This window comes from Ahaetulla prasina, chromosome 1 (assembly GCF_028640845.1).
Source record: "Ahaetulla prasina isolate Xishuangbanna chromosome 1, ASM2864084v1, whole genome shotgun sequence".
NCBI lineage: Eukaryota > Metazoa > Chordata > Lepidosauria > Squamata > Colubridae > Ahaetulla > Ahaetulla prasina.
The window spans coordinates 247,127,989-247,145,140 of NC_080539.1; positions in this window are offsets into that span (position 1 = coordinate 247,127,989).

The following is a 17,152-nucleotide window of genomic DNA, read 5'->3' on the forward strand; positions in this document are numbered from 1 at the left end:
TACTTTGTTGCAATTTTCTTAATTATCAATAAATAGATGTGAAGCTAGAACTACAAAGTTAACCGTTCAAGCTTCTTTTCAGTTTTGTTTTTGTTGTTTTGTCGCAGAGAGCTATGGCGTTTTGCAATCTCATTTGACATGCAAAGTTGACCTAGAAGAGTCAAATCATGACATTAGTTGGGGGATCATTTTCTTTGGTTTGCGGTTCAGAACTACACAGATGCAGCCATTCAATGCTGCCTGTTGGAAGATGATTCCTGCCTATGTGTATTCGACAATGAGTGGGGTATGAGTGTGCAGTGAAAGCCTGTTTGGTGTGATGGTTAAGGCACCAGATTAGAAACCAGAAGGCCATGAGTTCTAGTCTTTCCTTAGATCAGAGGTGTCAAACTGGTGGCCTGCAGGCTGGATGAGTCACACATAGGCCATGCACACCCCAGCTCTGTGAAGGGAAAAAACATTGCAAAATGGCACTTGACAGCAACATGACGCCGCAAGTTTGGCACCCATGCCTTAGATGAGGCCAGTTTAAGTGACCTTGGGCTGTTTCTCTCAGCCCTAGGATGCAGTTAAGGAAAGGAGATTTCTGAAAGCTTGCCAAGAAAACTGAGGGACTAATCCAGGCAATCACTAGGAGTCAAGAACAGAACAGAACTTTACTGTCACTTTAAAGGTACACTAATCAGCATACATTAAAATGAAATTTTGTTGCATTCAGCTCTCAAAGGATAACCATTACGCATATACCCACATACACAGAGAAACATCACAGTCTGACTTGAAGGCACAAGGAAAAAAGTGTCTGTGCACACTACCTGTGTCAATAATCAGACAAATGTTGTAGGGCAGGGCTGCCAAACTCCTACCCCACGGGCCGGATGTGTCACATGCTAGCCACGCCTATGCCTGGTTTAGTGAAGGGGGGAAAAGTCCCGATAGGTCAGGGGTGAAATCCAGCAAGTTCTGACAGGTTCTGGAGAACTGGTAGCGGAAATTTTGAGTAGTCCGGAGAGTCGGCAAATACCACCTCTGGCTGACCCCAGAGTGGGGTGGGAATGGAGATTTTGCAGTATCCTTCCCCTGTCACGCCCCACCAAGCCACCCACCAAAACACACTCACAGAATCGGTTGTAAAAAAAATTGAATTCCACCACTGCGATAGGTCACATGATGATGCTGTGACAACATGAGTTTGACACCCCTGTTGTAGAGAAAGGCAGCTGAGGCAGTTTTAGTTATATTGAATACTGATGATACTCAGTTGCAAAAACTTAAGCCACCATAAAGCTGGTTGCCTAGCACAACCTTTTTATTCCTGTGCTAACAGCTAATATACTTCTCCGTGATCAGAAGGAAAACCAAAGGTGAGACTTTTCTTCTCTCCACTAAAAGAGGAAACGGCAGTAACACTTTTAAAAACTCAGTCAGACCCAGTTTACTTAAATCTGCAAACAGAGATCAGGGCTTTTCAGTCTCAGCAGTTTTAAGAAGTGTGGACCTTAGCTCCCAGAATTCTGGTTGGGGAATTCTGGGAATTGAAATCCACACACCTTAATCTTGCTGAAGTTGAAAAAACACTGATCTATAGCGACACAAGGTCAACTAAATAACACAGTGACACATTCGCACAGTACATTGGGCTATAAAATGAGGTTTGCTTCAGGTTTAGCAGTTTGAGCTCTGTTACTGTGCCTTAGAAATGACTTGTATTATGAATTCTAACTATGATGGCTTGATGTGATATTTTATTTTAATTTCCCCTTGAACATCCAAAAAAAAAAAAAAAGATGACAGTGTGAATTGGTTTTGGAAATTTAGGCCAGAAACAAGTATGTGGGAAAGATGGCGTGACATTGTGAGTATCATGATGTTGTATGCAAATGACATGAATTACCTATTTACTTTTATTTGCAGAAAGATGTCATGATTAACCTTTTGACCTAATTGTGGTTTCTATCAAATGTCTGGGACCGGAAATGCAAAGGAAATATCGGTACACCTAAGCTATGTTTTAGTATTGTTGATCCTCATTAGAAAAGAAAGGCATTTCTATTGAAATATTTACACCCTATGTATGTTTGCCTGAGATAAAACACATAGAGGACATTTTTTTTTGCAAGCTTGCGTGTTAATTTCAGTGCAATCAGCAGGTTCTGTGCATCTAAACCATTGTGCTTCCACTTTTATTATCTCATTGGAATTCATAAAGAAAAATCCCGTGGCTCTGAAAGATATTATTTTTATAGATTAATATTTTAAAGTAATAACAGTTTCCAGAAGATAGCAATGTTAAAACACATCTCATGCTGTCTTCAAAACTGAAGCCTATTTTCATCAATTGCATGAGGTTTTATCTCAGAAATAGTTTTTGTTGCAATAGTGGAAAATATGAGAAAGATTTTTAACCGTTGCTTGTCCCAGCTCCCATCCATGCAAATGATGGCAAAGGGAAGAAAAAAGAAGTGTGACTCGTTTTAGCTACAGATAGTCCTCGATTCAACAACCGCAACTGAGCCCAAAATTTATGTTGCTAAGCAAGACAGTTGATAAGTGAGTTGCACTGCATTTTATGACCGTTTTTTTTTTAGTTAAGCAAATCACTGCAGTTAAGTGAATCATGTAGTTGTTAAGTAAATCTGGCTTCCGACTTTACTTGTCGGAAACTAGCTGAGAAGGTTACAAAGGATGATCACATGTACCCAGGACAGTGCAACTGTCATAAATACATGCCAGTTGCCAAGTACCCAAATTTTGATCACATGACCAAGGGAATGCTGCAATAGTCATAAGTGTGAAAAAAACAGATAAGTTGCTTTTTTCAGTACCATTAAAACTCTGAACAGTCACTAAACAAGTGGTTGTAAGTCAAAGACTACTTTTCTGTATACTTACTAACAGCAGTGAAATCCACTTACCTTTGCTACCAGTTCGGAAACAGGAGTGCACTATGCGTGCGCATAGCACAGATGGTTAAAAAAAGGGACGAAATGACATCCCGGCAGGTGGGTGGAGCTTCCCGCCACTGGCGCTACCAGTAGGGATTTCACCGCTGCTTACTAAAACCAAGCCCAACGTATTAACTCTGTTACTCTAGAATGAATTTGCTATATGTTCCAGCATAATGGAAACAAAGTGAAGATTTTGGTGAGCTACAAATATTTTCCACCATTTCTAAAGTGAAGATTCTCTGCCTATTTCAGTTGATGAACGTACAATGTTACTCAAGGACAGTTCTTGAAAGTATCAAGAAAGCACTGACATGGAATATGTTACAGGGAGATTAGAAAAATACTCCCTAGGTAACCCGAGTAAAAAGGTGCACATAGAAAAATGAAAACAATTTTGAAAACGGTGAGCTTTCCCACTCAGTATTTAAATGGATATTATACAGTACCTGAAATCGGATCCGATCCATTTTCGGAAGAAGAAATAAGATCACCCAGACTACTATTTATCTCTGCAACTAAAACAAATAGGAATGACTGTCTGTTGAATTATATAAATGCAAACAAAAGTAGACATTGCCTTTTGAAACAGATTGGGAAAAATATTACTAGCCTGATATGGAGGCATTGCAGAGTTTGTAACAGCGCTATTACTATAAGATGGCGGTGACATAACTACTGCCTTTAGACACTAAATGTTGTGAAAGAGCCGGAGCCATCCCTCTGGTTTATTTTATTTATTATGTAAAGGTAAAGGTAAAGTTTCCCCTCGCACATACGTGCTAGTCGTTGCCGACTCTAGGGGACGGTGCTCATCTCCGTTTCAAAGCTGAAGAGCCAGCGCTGTCCAAAAACGTCTCTGTGGTCATGTGGCCGGCATGACTCAATGCCAAAGGCGCACGGAACGGTCCCTATTTTTTCTACTTGCATTTTACATGTTTTTGAAACTGCTAGGTTGGCAGAAGCTGAGACAAGTAATGGGAGCTCACCCTGTTACATGGCAGCACTAGGGATTCGAATCGCTGAGCTGCCGACCTTTCGATTGACAAGCTCAACGTCCTAGCCCCTGAGCCACCGCGTCACATTATGTAAAGAATACATTATGTAAAGAATACTTCAAACAGAAAGTCCAGCCAAACTGCTAAACTCCAGATTTCTTTGGCTTTAAAAAGACCAGAATGTATTGATTCTGTGTTAAGTAAAGGTATATTCAAAATCTGTTTTATTTTGTTAGAGATATATTTATATTAAACCACATAGTGTCGTGGCCCCATCAGACCCCAGTTCAGAGGAGGAGGAGTTGGAACTGGGACTGTCCCAACAGGGATGGCACATCTGCCTTAGCATGTTTGGAGAGGCCAGGGGCTGAGGATAATGCTGTCCTGGGCTCCTCAAGCATTGGGGAAGGTGGTCAACCTGAGGGAGAGCTGTCTGCACAGACACAGAGGAAGATCGGCTGCTGCCAGGCAATGGTGCTGATAGGTGACAGATCTCTGATGAGGAACAGCTGCCTCCTCCACTGATCCAAGGGCACTGAAATCTGACTAGGTGGCTCAGTGGCTAAGACACTGAGCTTGTCGATCGGAAAGGTCAGCAGTTTGGCAGTTCGAATCCCTAGTACAGGTCTCCTGCGTGAGCAGAGGATTGGACTAGATGACCTCCAAGGTCCCTTCCAACTCTGTTACTGAGTGCAGGCAAGGCCAGAGAAGGGCTACAAGGCTACTCGGGAGGAGGTTGCCCCACCCCTCCTCACAAGGAACACCTGGCATGGAGTAAGTTAAGGAGAAGTCATGGAGCATTAATCTTTGCCAGGAACAAATGTTTGTTTTGGATTACACTCCCTCAGCTTTGACTCGTGCCTTTTTCGCCTTGCTTTAAGGACTGCCATTTGTCTTACCTTAGCCCTGTGGACTTTACCTTCAGAACTGCTTTTGCCTTGTACCCTTCCCTTTGAGGACTGCCATTTGTCTTTTACCTGGACTTTACCTTGTGGACTTACCTGATAATATATGGGCTGTTGTTTGGGGGGACTGAGGCTGGCTGCCTTCAGGGTAGCGTGGGGTGGAGCCTTGAAGGGACATTTGTTGAACACTTTTTGAGGACAATAAAGGACTCTAAAGGCCTGCTTTGCCTTGACCACCTCAGTCATAACACATAGATCCAACATACTAAAGGATTATAACTACACCTATCAACCATCATGCATGGAAGGTTTAAGAGGCCCTACTCTATATAGTCCTGGCAAATAGATGGAGAAGAAATGGAGGTAGTGACAGATTTTATTTTCCTGGGCTCCAAGAACATCGTATATGGGGACTACAGCCAAGAAATTAAAAGACGCTTGCTCCTGATGGGGTTGCAGTGGGTCGGACATGACTTCGCAACTAACAACAACAACAATTCTATATACCCACAACTTTAGAAACTAAGAATCTGGACCCAGGATTTTATACTGTAGCATCACACAGGTTTAATGTCTTCCACAAACTTTCTGCTTTTGCTCAGGTTAAAAATTGATTGAATTTAGTGTTACTCTAGCAAATGAAAACGGTAGGATATAATAAATATCAATACATTTTGGGCATAAATCCCATTGGTTCTATTACTTAACATGGGGAGAACAATATTTTGTAAGAGTGGGCTCTCAGACTGCTGGCAATTCAGAAAACAAAATTCTCCTTCTTAATCCACATGGCTATATATCAATTCTAAATTAAATTTAAATCAGTTGTTGAATTCTTCCCATTTCATCCATCTCTGTTAGTCTTGCTAAACCAAATTTTGTGAAAATTGGGTTTACAAAAGCACTACTTTCAATTTGCACAGCAAAGAAACTGACAGTTGTTTACAAATAACAATTTCATACTGTCCCTTCAAGTAAGATAGAGGAGGATTCAACCAGATTACCTGCCTTTATCAAAAGCCCTGCCACACTCAGTATTCCCTGTGAACTATAAGGATTTGCACATTTCGCCCAGTGTGCCATAAACACAGCTAAATTCAGCAGGTGCAACATAGTCTAGTCAGAATTCTGGTGTATTGGAAAAGGGGTCAAAGAAGAGCAATACAAATGATCAGAGAACATGGCAGAGGGGAGACATGACAACACTTCCTAAAGAGGTAGTGAGTTGACATGCAGGAGATTAACAACCCAGAGTGCAGGAAATGAAAGATCGACTTGTCCTTTCAATTGACTCTGAGGGCATCTCTACTTATTTCAGGGGTGAAATCTAAAAATTTTCCCTACCGGTTCTGTGGGCGTGGCTTAATTGGTGGGCATGGCTTGGTGGTCAGATGACTGGGTGGGCGTGGCCAATAACAATAAATAATAAACATAATAAACAAAGTATAAAAAACAATAAAAGGTACCAAAAACCAACTTTCACATTTTACACACACACAACACAACACAACTGACTCACACACAATGTAAAAGCAGCTGCACTTCACACTTCACACAGCCACAAAAACCTCAAAAACCAACTTTCACACTTTACACACACACAACACAACGCAACTGACTCATATACACACACACACACAAAATGCCACATACAGCTTTGTGAGATTTTGTGTGTGTAGTTAGAGTGAAAAACTACAGAAACACACCAAATCTCAGAAAGCTGCACAAATATTTTATTATTTTATTTTATTTTATTTATATTTTTTAGATCAGGAAAGCTGGCTGAGGAACTCTGGGAGTTGAAGTCCACAAGCCTTAAAGTTACTAAGGTTGGAGACCCCTGTTTTAGATAAAAGCAGCTAAATTTAAAACTTCCTTAACTTTAAATTGCTGTCTAAAAAAAACTCCTTAAAAAAACCTCAATTAACTATTTTTTAAAGCTCCCTCCCCAGTTACTTACCCAATTGGAGGCAAGCAGATTGAGTTGCTCACTGAGGAGATGGATTGCAGGCAGGCAGATTCAGTTGCTAGCTGATGTAACTGATTGCAGCAGCTGAAGCAAAGCAAGGCTTAGCGAGCCCGAAAGAAGCAGCAATTAGGCAAGTGGGGACCGGGAGATTGGGTGGGCATGGGCGGGGGATGTTGTAAGAGGTTGTAAAAAAATAATTTTAAAAGCCTGTGATATCAGGCAACTCAGCTGGAATTGCCAGAGGAAATTTTTTTTTAAAGGGTCCTCTGACAATCCCAGCTGAAGTTGCCTGATCGCCAGAACCTCTTTAAAAGGATTGTTTTAACAACCTCTTCGGCCAAAGAGCTTGTAGAAATGTTTTTGAAAGGTTCTGATGATCAGGCAACTCAGCTGATCACCAGAGAAGCCTTTTAAAAGCTTTTTTTAAAACAACCTCTTCAGCCGAAGCTTTTAAAGGGTTCTGACGATCCTAGTTGAGCTGCAAAGGCTTTTTTTTTACTTTTAAAAGCATTTTTTCAGTGCTGCTCAGCAGGGGCAGGGGGCGGGGCCAGGGATTTTTGTTACCCACCGCCATCGCTACCAGATTGGGCAATCCGGTCTGAACCAGGAGCATTTCATCCCTGACTTACTTACTAAATTTATGCCACCTGTTGTAAACTCTGGGCAGAGTTTACAATCTGTTCAAACAATTTTATAAAAGATTAAAATAGTAAAACAATAAAAATTGCATTACAATTAACAACGAAATAGCTAAGGTAGCAAAAGGTATACAGTGGACTGAGGTGGGATCTTCTGTTTAATCCAATAACCACCTTCAGCATGGCATGCCCTCATTCAGGCCCCAGGCCAACCAGCGGTGCCAGGTTTTCAGGCCCTTCTGGAAGGCCAAGTGGTGGAGGTGGATCTCACCTCAAAGGGTATGGTGTTCCAGAGGGTAGGAGATCTAGAGCAAAAAAGACCACACCAGCTGGAATTTTCTAGTTGACGGACTCCACTGTGTGCCTCTTCTGCCAGCACAAGTATGCAGGGCCATTCCCATAGGGGTGAGACCAGGGGTGAAATACTTCCAGTTCAGACTGGATCGCGCAATCCGGTAGTGATGGGGGTGGGTAGTTCGGAGAACCGGTAGCAAAAATCCCTGCCCCCCCCACGCCTCGCTGTTCCTTTTCTCTGTCCCTGAAGTTCTCGGTGGTGATATAGCTGCAAACAGCCTTAAATGACTGCCGTGGTGCTTCAAAGGGCCGCACTACAGCTGGTCAGCACTGTAGGTGGCTAGTAGACCAGTGCCTCTTATTTTTAAAGAAGGTAGACTGGTGCTCCCAAGTTTTGTATACTTTATTATTTTTATTATTTATTATTATTGGCCATGCCCATTCAGTCACCTGACCACCAAGCCATGCCCATCAGGTTACCTGACCACCAAGCCACATCCACCAATTTAGCCACGCCAACAGAACTGGTAGGGAAAATTTTTAGATTTCACCCCTGAGTGACACAGTTTCTTGGGTAACTTTCTAATGGTAAGACCAGTGTATAGGACGGAACCAATTGCCTAAGAAAGAAGTCCTAGTGATTGTAGTAGAGAAGCACAGATTGGACATTACTATCTGGGACACTTTAATTTTGATTCCTTGGTTAACAGAGGGCTCGACTTGATAGCTGGAATGGGCTTCTATCATTTTAAGTTCTGTTATTGGATGCCAATCCTGAGTGCTGTCTGGCCGCTCTACATAGAATTTTAAATGCTAATTTAAAAAAAAAAAGTGGGAGGGAGTTCTTTAAGATGTATATTATGCCTTTTGACTCCCAAGGGACAAATTCTAGATGAGCAAACAAAAATGATTTATTATCCAGAATACAAGGCTAGTAAATACGCCACTGTGAAGAAAGGAGCTGGCAATCTCCTTCCAGCCCTGCAGGCATAGCTGGAAATAATACATTTTTTTTTCTCCAAGCAGACTGGACAGAGAACATGAGATCAGTGATGCCTTAAAAAGAGATGAAAAGTAAATAGTGAGGCAAAAAAGGCACTTGATCAACCTGATCCTTAATAGAGTTGAGGGGGTAGGGGTGGAAGTCTGAAATGGGTAATAGAGGTTGTTAAAACTATACCAAAAAGGCTGATATGTTTACAATAGCTGTAATATAATTCTGAATAAATGTAGATGCTGAGAAGTCCTGCATGCCATTCCATCTGATTTATTGCTACATTACCATTACATTTGAATACAATTTAACATATTTTTCTCATCGGCCTTAAACAATGAAGAAAAGTTACCATATCGGTACCTTTTTCTCTTCCAAATGGTGTCTTCTGTTCAGAGTTATAAAATTCCTCCCCAGGTTTTTTATTTCATATGCTGCCAAGCAAAATTATGACGTACCCTTTCCAGAGGTATATTCCTCGCCATGTACATTCTTCTACTTCATTCTCTTGATGGATACATAATTTTTTAAAAAAAATCCTCAATGCATTCCTACATACCTACTCAGCACAAAACCCCTGAGTTCAACAGAATTATATCCAGGTAAGTGGAGGTAGATTTATATGATGCCTTAATAATGCCCATCAAATTAATAATCAGTTGAAATAATTATTTTAAAACCTTGCTATTAACTAATTCAGATTTTAGTATGAACTAGAGATACATTTCAAATCATTATTTACATAAGAGACTACTGGTAATCATAACTATGAACCTGCAATCTGCTAAACAAGTTAATACATTAACTGGTCTATTATTTTCTCTCTCCGTCTCCTCCCAATTAATTCACATTTTCTAGGCACCCTAATGTGTAATCCTAGTAATGGAGGTTTCTTAATGAAAACAGTCCAAGCGTGTCTAATGTTTTACTGAAAGCCACCACATTTTTTTAAACTGACTTTTTAACTGACTCTCACATTTAACCCTCCACTTATTCAAGAGAACTGATAATTGGTAATTTGCAGGATGCAAAGACTGGACGTTCAGTAGTTCTAGGACCAAAGCCCCAGAGTTCTAGAACCACAGCCTTGTTCCCAAATAATAGATTCTTCCAGCCAGCAAATAGAAGAAACTCTCCCCTCAAAAATCTTCCTGCAGCTCATTGTAAGAGCTGATCATCTACTTCAGTGAATCTAAGTGCAATCTGAGTCCCCAGGGCTGTTGTCTTCATCATTCAAGATTAGAGCTTGCCAAAAGGAAGCAGTGGGAAAGATGGCAGGATGAGGAAAAGTATCTCTTCAGGCTATTTGTCCACCAAAATTTAATCTCAATACTCAACTTCACAATCTCTGCTGCTGATCAGACCTTCTCAACCTATGCCCAATACATTAGTCGGTGTTTAGCACTGGGTCTTTGTAAACATGGAAATTTTCTGTTGTTGTTTTTTTTCATTTATGGTACTGAGAATCTCCATTCACAGATACATTAGCATGATGGCCCAATAATTTTTAGCTGTATAGCCTGAAATGCAGTTTATTCAATTTCGACATGCACACCTGGATTCCTTCAATTCCTAACTGTCACATTTAAACTGAGGCAATCAATTTATTTCAATGTTCCCTTGCTGACAAGATGTACTTCCACAAAATAAATTGGTTGTAGAAAGAAATAAAGTATCAAGGCTTATTCATTATTTCAGCATTAATGTATTGTGATGTTAAATTTTGATATCTTCTCACTCCCTTAAATCCTGACTTCTAAATACTGACAACAGAAATATAAAAAACTAAAATGAATTTAACATCATGTGAGGAATTTCTATCATTTATAAAAACTAGATCGTTATGGTCTGTGTCTCTCAATGTTGAGCAGAAAGCATTTGAAGTCAGTTGTACCCTTTCATCAACCAGGAGGGCTTTAAATAGTCAGTCATAATTAATCTATTGTGCTGCCCTTGAAGACCATCTAGAGAAGCTACAACTGGTTAAAAATGCAGCAGCACAAGCAATCTCCGTCACTTTTCTTTAAGCTCATGTGTCACTAGTGCTTTGCAAGCTCCATTGGTTGCCAGTTGGCTTCTGGGTACAATTCAAGAGGCCAGTTATAAATATTATATATAAATAATAAAACATATATTGTGACACCTATAAAGTCCTTCATGGCATTGGACCTGAACACAAGAGAGGCCATCTTACTATTGTTTCTGCTTGCCTGATATTTTCAGGTAGAGTAGGCGCACTCCAGGTTTCCTCAGATTATAATCAGAAGGGGTCCTTCTCTGTTGCTGACCCCACCTTCTGGAAAAACTGCACACACACTCCCTGATACAAATGGTGCTTGTTCTCCTGGGATTTCAGAAAGCCCTTAAAACCTGGCTCAGTTCCCAGGCCTGGGGTTAATATGTGTTGTGAAGCCCCTTCAATGGTTTATTGTTATGGTTATAAGGTAGTTGTTTTAATCCAGGCTATCCATTTTGCTTTAACTGTTTTAACTGATTATTTATGTAAGCCACCCACAGTCTACTGAGTAAGAAGACATAACAAATTTAAATAAATTAACAAATAAAAATAATAAAATGAAGGTTAAGATTAAACCACCTGACAATGATGCCATTTGATTGTATCAGACCATTGACTAGATTTTAATAGAAAATTTAGTAAATTAAGAAACTATGTAGTGGGTGGATCACCTTCACCTATAGAATATTAAAGCTAGGAAAAGCATTTTGAATTTTGGTGAATTAGAATTTTAAACAAGGCTTGTTTTCTGGCTTCAGCTTTGTTTTCTGGTCTCAGCTTTGCATTTTTCACTCTTGTAATGAAGTCAAAGGACTTGAATTTTTAATGATGCTTTCCAGACCCAAAGCTACATGACTCAAATTTACAGGCTGAAAGATTAGTCCCAGTGGACCTGACTTTTCATCAGTTTCATATTACTAGAAAAAGACCCATCTTCATTGAGAGTGTTTTTATTGGCAAAATCTTGTTAACGCTCATTTATTAATAAAACTAAAGACCATGGAAAATGACAAGGCTCAGGGACACATTAGTTTACATTCCACCATCTGATGATTTATATCATGGTCTTGTACCAAAAATTACACCATAATATAATAAAAAATAAATTGGCTTTCTAATAATCCAAATTCAGCTACACCTGCATACATAATGCCTCATCCCTGGTCTATTGCAAGATATAATTTTGAGACTTTGTATTTGCAAGTGTATTAAGAATCGTTTCTTGTTTTTAAATGCAGCCCATTGCAGTACAAAGTAATGAGAGGCATCAGTTCAGGAAAAATAGTTAAGATTTTTCTCACTGAAATGATTAACCCTTTCCTGCCAGATTTCTAAGAACTAAGTTCTCAATCAGGATGCACCACTATACTAATTAACATCCACTAATGAACCTAGCGATACCTCTTCTATCATCTAAAGTGCACTAATTTGCATTTTATTTTCTCCAGAACTTTTCTGAGAACTAACCTCTTCTTTAAAATATTCTACATAATATATATTTAAAAGAGCCTGTGCTTCTGAAGGAACTTCTCTACACTTACAGCCCGGTCTAAGACATTTATAATAGTCAAATAAGAGGACTAAGAAAAATATCTCAGAAACCTTATCAGACCTCTGTCATCATAAACAGAGAATAAAATAAAGTAGAGTAGAGTAGAGTAGAGTAGAGTAGATAGAATAGAACAGAACAGAACAGAACAGAACAGAACAGAACAGAACAGAACAGAATAGAATAACAGAGTTGGCTCCTTGCTGCGTGACAACAGCCCTGCCCGAGCTGTTAGAGGTGTTAGCCGGGATGGTAGTTGATACCTCTAGACTTATGGTCATTGGGGATTTCAACTTGCCATCGGTGAGGCATCGACGACAGCTCGGGAGTTCATGGCCTCCATGACGTCCATGGACCTGACCCAATTAGTCAACGGCTCTACTCACATCGGGGGAGGCATGCTGGATCTGATTTTTGTCTCTGGACAGTGGTTGAATGATCTGGAACTGGGAGATTTAGTCATTGAGCCTTTGTCATGGTCGGATCATTCCCTCCTTCGTCTAGACTTTCGGACCGCTATTCAACACTGCAGGGAGACGGAACCAATGCGTTGGTTCCGTCCCAGGCGCCTGATGGACCCGGTTACATTCCTGACAGAGCTTGGGCTGTTCCCTGATGATCTGGCCCACGGCTCGGCTGAAGAACTAGTCACGGCCTGGGAACGGGCCGCGGCTGGGGCTTTGGACCGTGTCGTGCCTTTGCGGCCTCTGACCCGGCGTAGAACTCAACCGGCTCCTTGGTTCTCCGAGGAGCTGAGGGAGATGAAGTGCCGGAAAAGACGCCTAGAGAGCGCTTGGAGGTCCAGCCGTTCGGAAGCTGACCGAACACTAGTTAGGTCATTTATTCAGACCTATCTAGTGGCTTTAAGGGTGGCTAAGCGTACTTACGTTTCCTCCCTCATTGCATCGGCAGATAACCGCCCGGCCACCTTGTTTCGAGTGACCCCCTCCTGCATCAGGAGGTTCGGGATGACCCACTGCAGGGGCGAGCCGAGGATTTTAGTAAGTATCTGCACGATAAAATCGCTCAGCTTCGGGATGGTTTGGACCAAAATTGGGTAGATCCAGGTGAGATGACAGAGACACGTCTTGTTGAGCACATTTGGGATGGGTTTGATACTGTGGCTCCTGAGGACGTGGACAGACTGCTGGGAAGGCTGAATGCCACCACATGTTTATTGGACCCGTGTCCCTCCTGGTTGGTGCTGGCCACACAGGAGGTCACACAAGGCTGGCTCCAGGGGATTATTAATGCTTCTTTGATGGAGAGTGTTGTTCCTTCCGTCTTGAAAGAGGCGGTGGTGAGGCCCCTTCTCAAGAAGCCTTCCCTGGACCCAGCTGTTTTGGGAAATTACCGTCCTGTCTCCAACCTTCGCTTCGTGGCGAAGGTTGTTGAGAGTGTGGTGGCACGTCAGTTACCCCAATACCTGGATGAAACGATCCCATCTGGACCCGTTCCAGTCTGGCTTTCGACCTGGGTATAGCACAGAGACTGCTTTGGTCGCGTTGGTTGATGGTCTCTGGAGGGCTCGGGACAGAGGTTTTTCCTTTGCCCTGGTCCTTTTAGACCTCTCAGCGGCTTTCGATACCATCGACCATGGTATCTTGCTGCGCCAGCTGGGGAATTTGGGAATGGGAGGCACCCTTTTTCGGTGGTTCTCCTCCTATCTCTCCGACCGGTCGCAGACGGTGTTGACAGGAGGACAGAGATCGACCGCGAGGCGCCTCACATGTGGGGTGTCGCAGGAGTCGATTCTCTCACCTCTCCTGTTCAACATCTATATGAAGCTGCTGGGTGAGATCATCAATGGTTTTGGGGTGAGTTACCAACTGTACGCTGATGACACCCAGCTGTACTTTTCCACCCCAGACCATCCCAACGAAGCCATTGAAGTGCTGTCCCGGTGTCTGGAAGCTGTACGGGTCTGGATGGGGAGAAACAAGCTCAAGCTCAACCCCTCCAAGACGGAGTGGCTGTGGATGCCGGCATCCCGGTACAGCCAGCTGCAGCCGCGGCTGACTGTTGGGGGCGAGTCACTGGCCCCGATGGAGAGGGTGCGCAACTTAGGCGTTCTCCTGGATGGACGGTTGTCCTTTGAAGAACATCTGACGACCGTCTCCAGGAGAGCTTTTTATCAGGTACACCTGATTTGCCAGTTGCGCCCCTTTCTAGACCGGGATTCCCTATGCACAGTCACTCATGCTCTCGTCACTTCTCGCCTGGACTACTGCAATGCTCTCTACATGGGGCTCCCCTTGAAGAGCACACGGAGGCTTCAGTTGGTCCAGAATGCAGCTGCGCGGGTGACACCTATCCTGTGCACCTATAACACCTATCCTGTGCAAGCTGCACTGGCTGCCTGTGGTCTTCCGGGTGCACTTCAAGGTGTTGGTTACCACCTTTAAAGCGCTCCATGGCTTAGGACCGGGTTATTTACGGGACCGCCTTCTTCCACCTTTTGCCTCCCACCGACCTGTGCGCTCCCATAGAGAGGGCCTCCTCAGGGTGCCATCAGTCAAACAATGTCGGCTGGCGACCCCCAGGGGGAGGGCCTTCTCTGTGGGGGCCCCTACCATCTGGAACGAACTTCCCCCAGGACTTCGTCAACTCCCTGATCTCTGGACCTTCCGCCGCGAGCTGAAGACATATTTATTCTTCCGCGCAGGACTGGCATAGAATTAGTTTTAATATTTGTAATTTTAAATATGGGTTTTATGGTTTATGTATTTTAATTCAGGGGCCAAATTTAATAAGTTTTTTAGTGCTGTTTTTATTTATATTGTATTTATTGATTGTTGATTTTATCTGGCTGTGCACCGCCCTGAGTCCTTCGGGAGAAGGGCGGTATAAAAATTAAAATATTATTATTATTATATTATTAGAGTTGGAAGGGACCTTGGAGGTCTTCTAGTCCAACCCCCTGCTTAGGCAGGAAACCCTACACAACTTCAGACAAATGATTATCCAACATTTTCTTAAAGAGCTCTTGTACAAAATTTCAGAACCACATTTTGTACATTAAAATATATTCAAGAGAGACTATATAAACACAACTGGTATTTAAAACTTTTAAGAGTTTTAAATGCCAGTTGTATTCTCTGCATTAACACAATGGAGAAAAATGATTTTATGAACTACATGAGACCATTCTCATGTTGTTGTCGTCCTTTTTCCTCTATTGCATCAATAGGAGTCCCCAAATCATTCTGCATTCAGATAAATCCTGTGCAACTTTATAGTTGTATTTCATTTAATCATGTAACAGTTGCTGTAATAAATTGAACCACGTGATATTTTATTAATTGTAGTAGCATCTTTGGCCAATATGGTAATATCTCTTGAAATTAGAGTACATTTCTCTAGTATATGAACATACAGTATATCTAATTTCCTACTATTCCAAATATCAATTATACTTTCTTGCCGAAACAGCAAATAAACTGGCTATATACATCGGATTACAAGCCCGATCGTTGAATTTTTGAGACTTGCCGATTACTGTAGATCAGAAGAAAATGGGAATGTCCCCATACTTTTGTAGTCATTTCTCACATTGAAAATAACTTAGTGGAACAGGGATGGTGGCATCTATTAGTTCATCACCTTTAAACCAGTTTGTGAATTCTAAGGGATTTGTGAATTTTACAGAGAGTTACCTTAAAGAAGCAGTTCCTTTACTGTTTTTTTCTTCTCCTCTGCATGTGTGTGAGAGAGATTCCTTTTACATCAAGAAAACAGAAAATTAGCAAATTCTGCAATTACACCTACAGGACCAGTGGAATTTCTGGAAGAGGGTTCACAATAACAATGACTAGTAAGAGGAAATTCTTGCAGATTGCTTCCCCACCCTCAATTCCCCAATATACAAGGCAGGTTTAGAAGGTGGAAGACTTTCCAAAGTGTATTAAGAGAATTAGCAAATTGTCTTCTTGCAGCATAGGAGTTAACCACAAATCTTGCAGGGATCAACACATTTACTAAAAAACAAACAAAAGACCAATAGAAATTAAAGACAAAAACAGCAGCATTCTCATGAAATTGACATTTTTAGATTTCTCACAAAGTTAGAAGCAAAAGGTATAAAATCTTGCAGGACTTTTACACAAGATTATAGGACTGGGTTCATAAAATTCTTGGCCATTTTAGAACAAGTGTGGTGCCCAGTCTTGAGAAAGAATACGGATCTCTGTTGGAGCAATTGGAAATAAAAAATGCCAAATTTGACCCACTGATTTAATGCTCTAAATAAACCAAAAGTTGAGATGTCTGATTCACATGAAATGATTAACACATTTTGAACGTAGCTGTTTAGAAAAAAAGCGAATAACCCCAGGATGAAGTGATCTGCTTACAAAGACTTCATTGGAAAATAAATAATTCATTTTTTTAAAGATTCCTTGCCAGATTCTAATGTTCATGGGGGTTGGGGGTGATTTTATTCCTGCAACCAGAACACACACTTGAAATTTCAGTTATCATGTGGATTTTTGTTATTTAGCTCAATACTGTAATCCCATTGTTATTTCTGAGTTCTATAGTATGTACCCCAGTTTGCAACCAAGAACCCTTGTTTTGTTTTATAGAGCTGATTTTTCCAGAACATCTTCTCCAGACAGTTTAGTAAAGATTCTCTGATGGATTAATAAAAAGAGGATCAAATTCTTTCCCCTCTCCTACATGATTTTTTAAAAATGTCTTCTTTCTGGTGTGGAAAGATCTTTTATCCAACTTCTACTAAAAGTTTGTTGTGGAGTCATTTGATTGTTGTGAACATGTCAGAGCCATACAATTTTGAACGAGTGCTTGATATTTCCCCCCCCCCATTTTTTTCTTATGTCAGTAT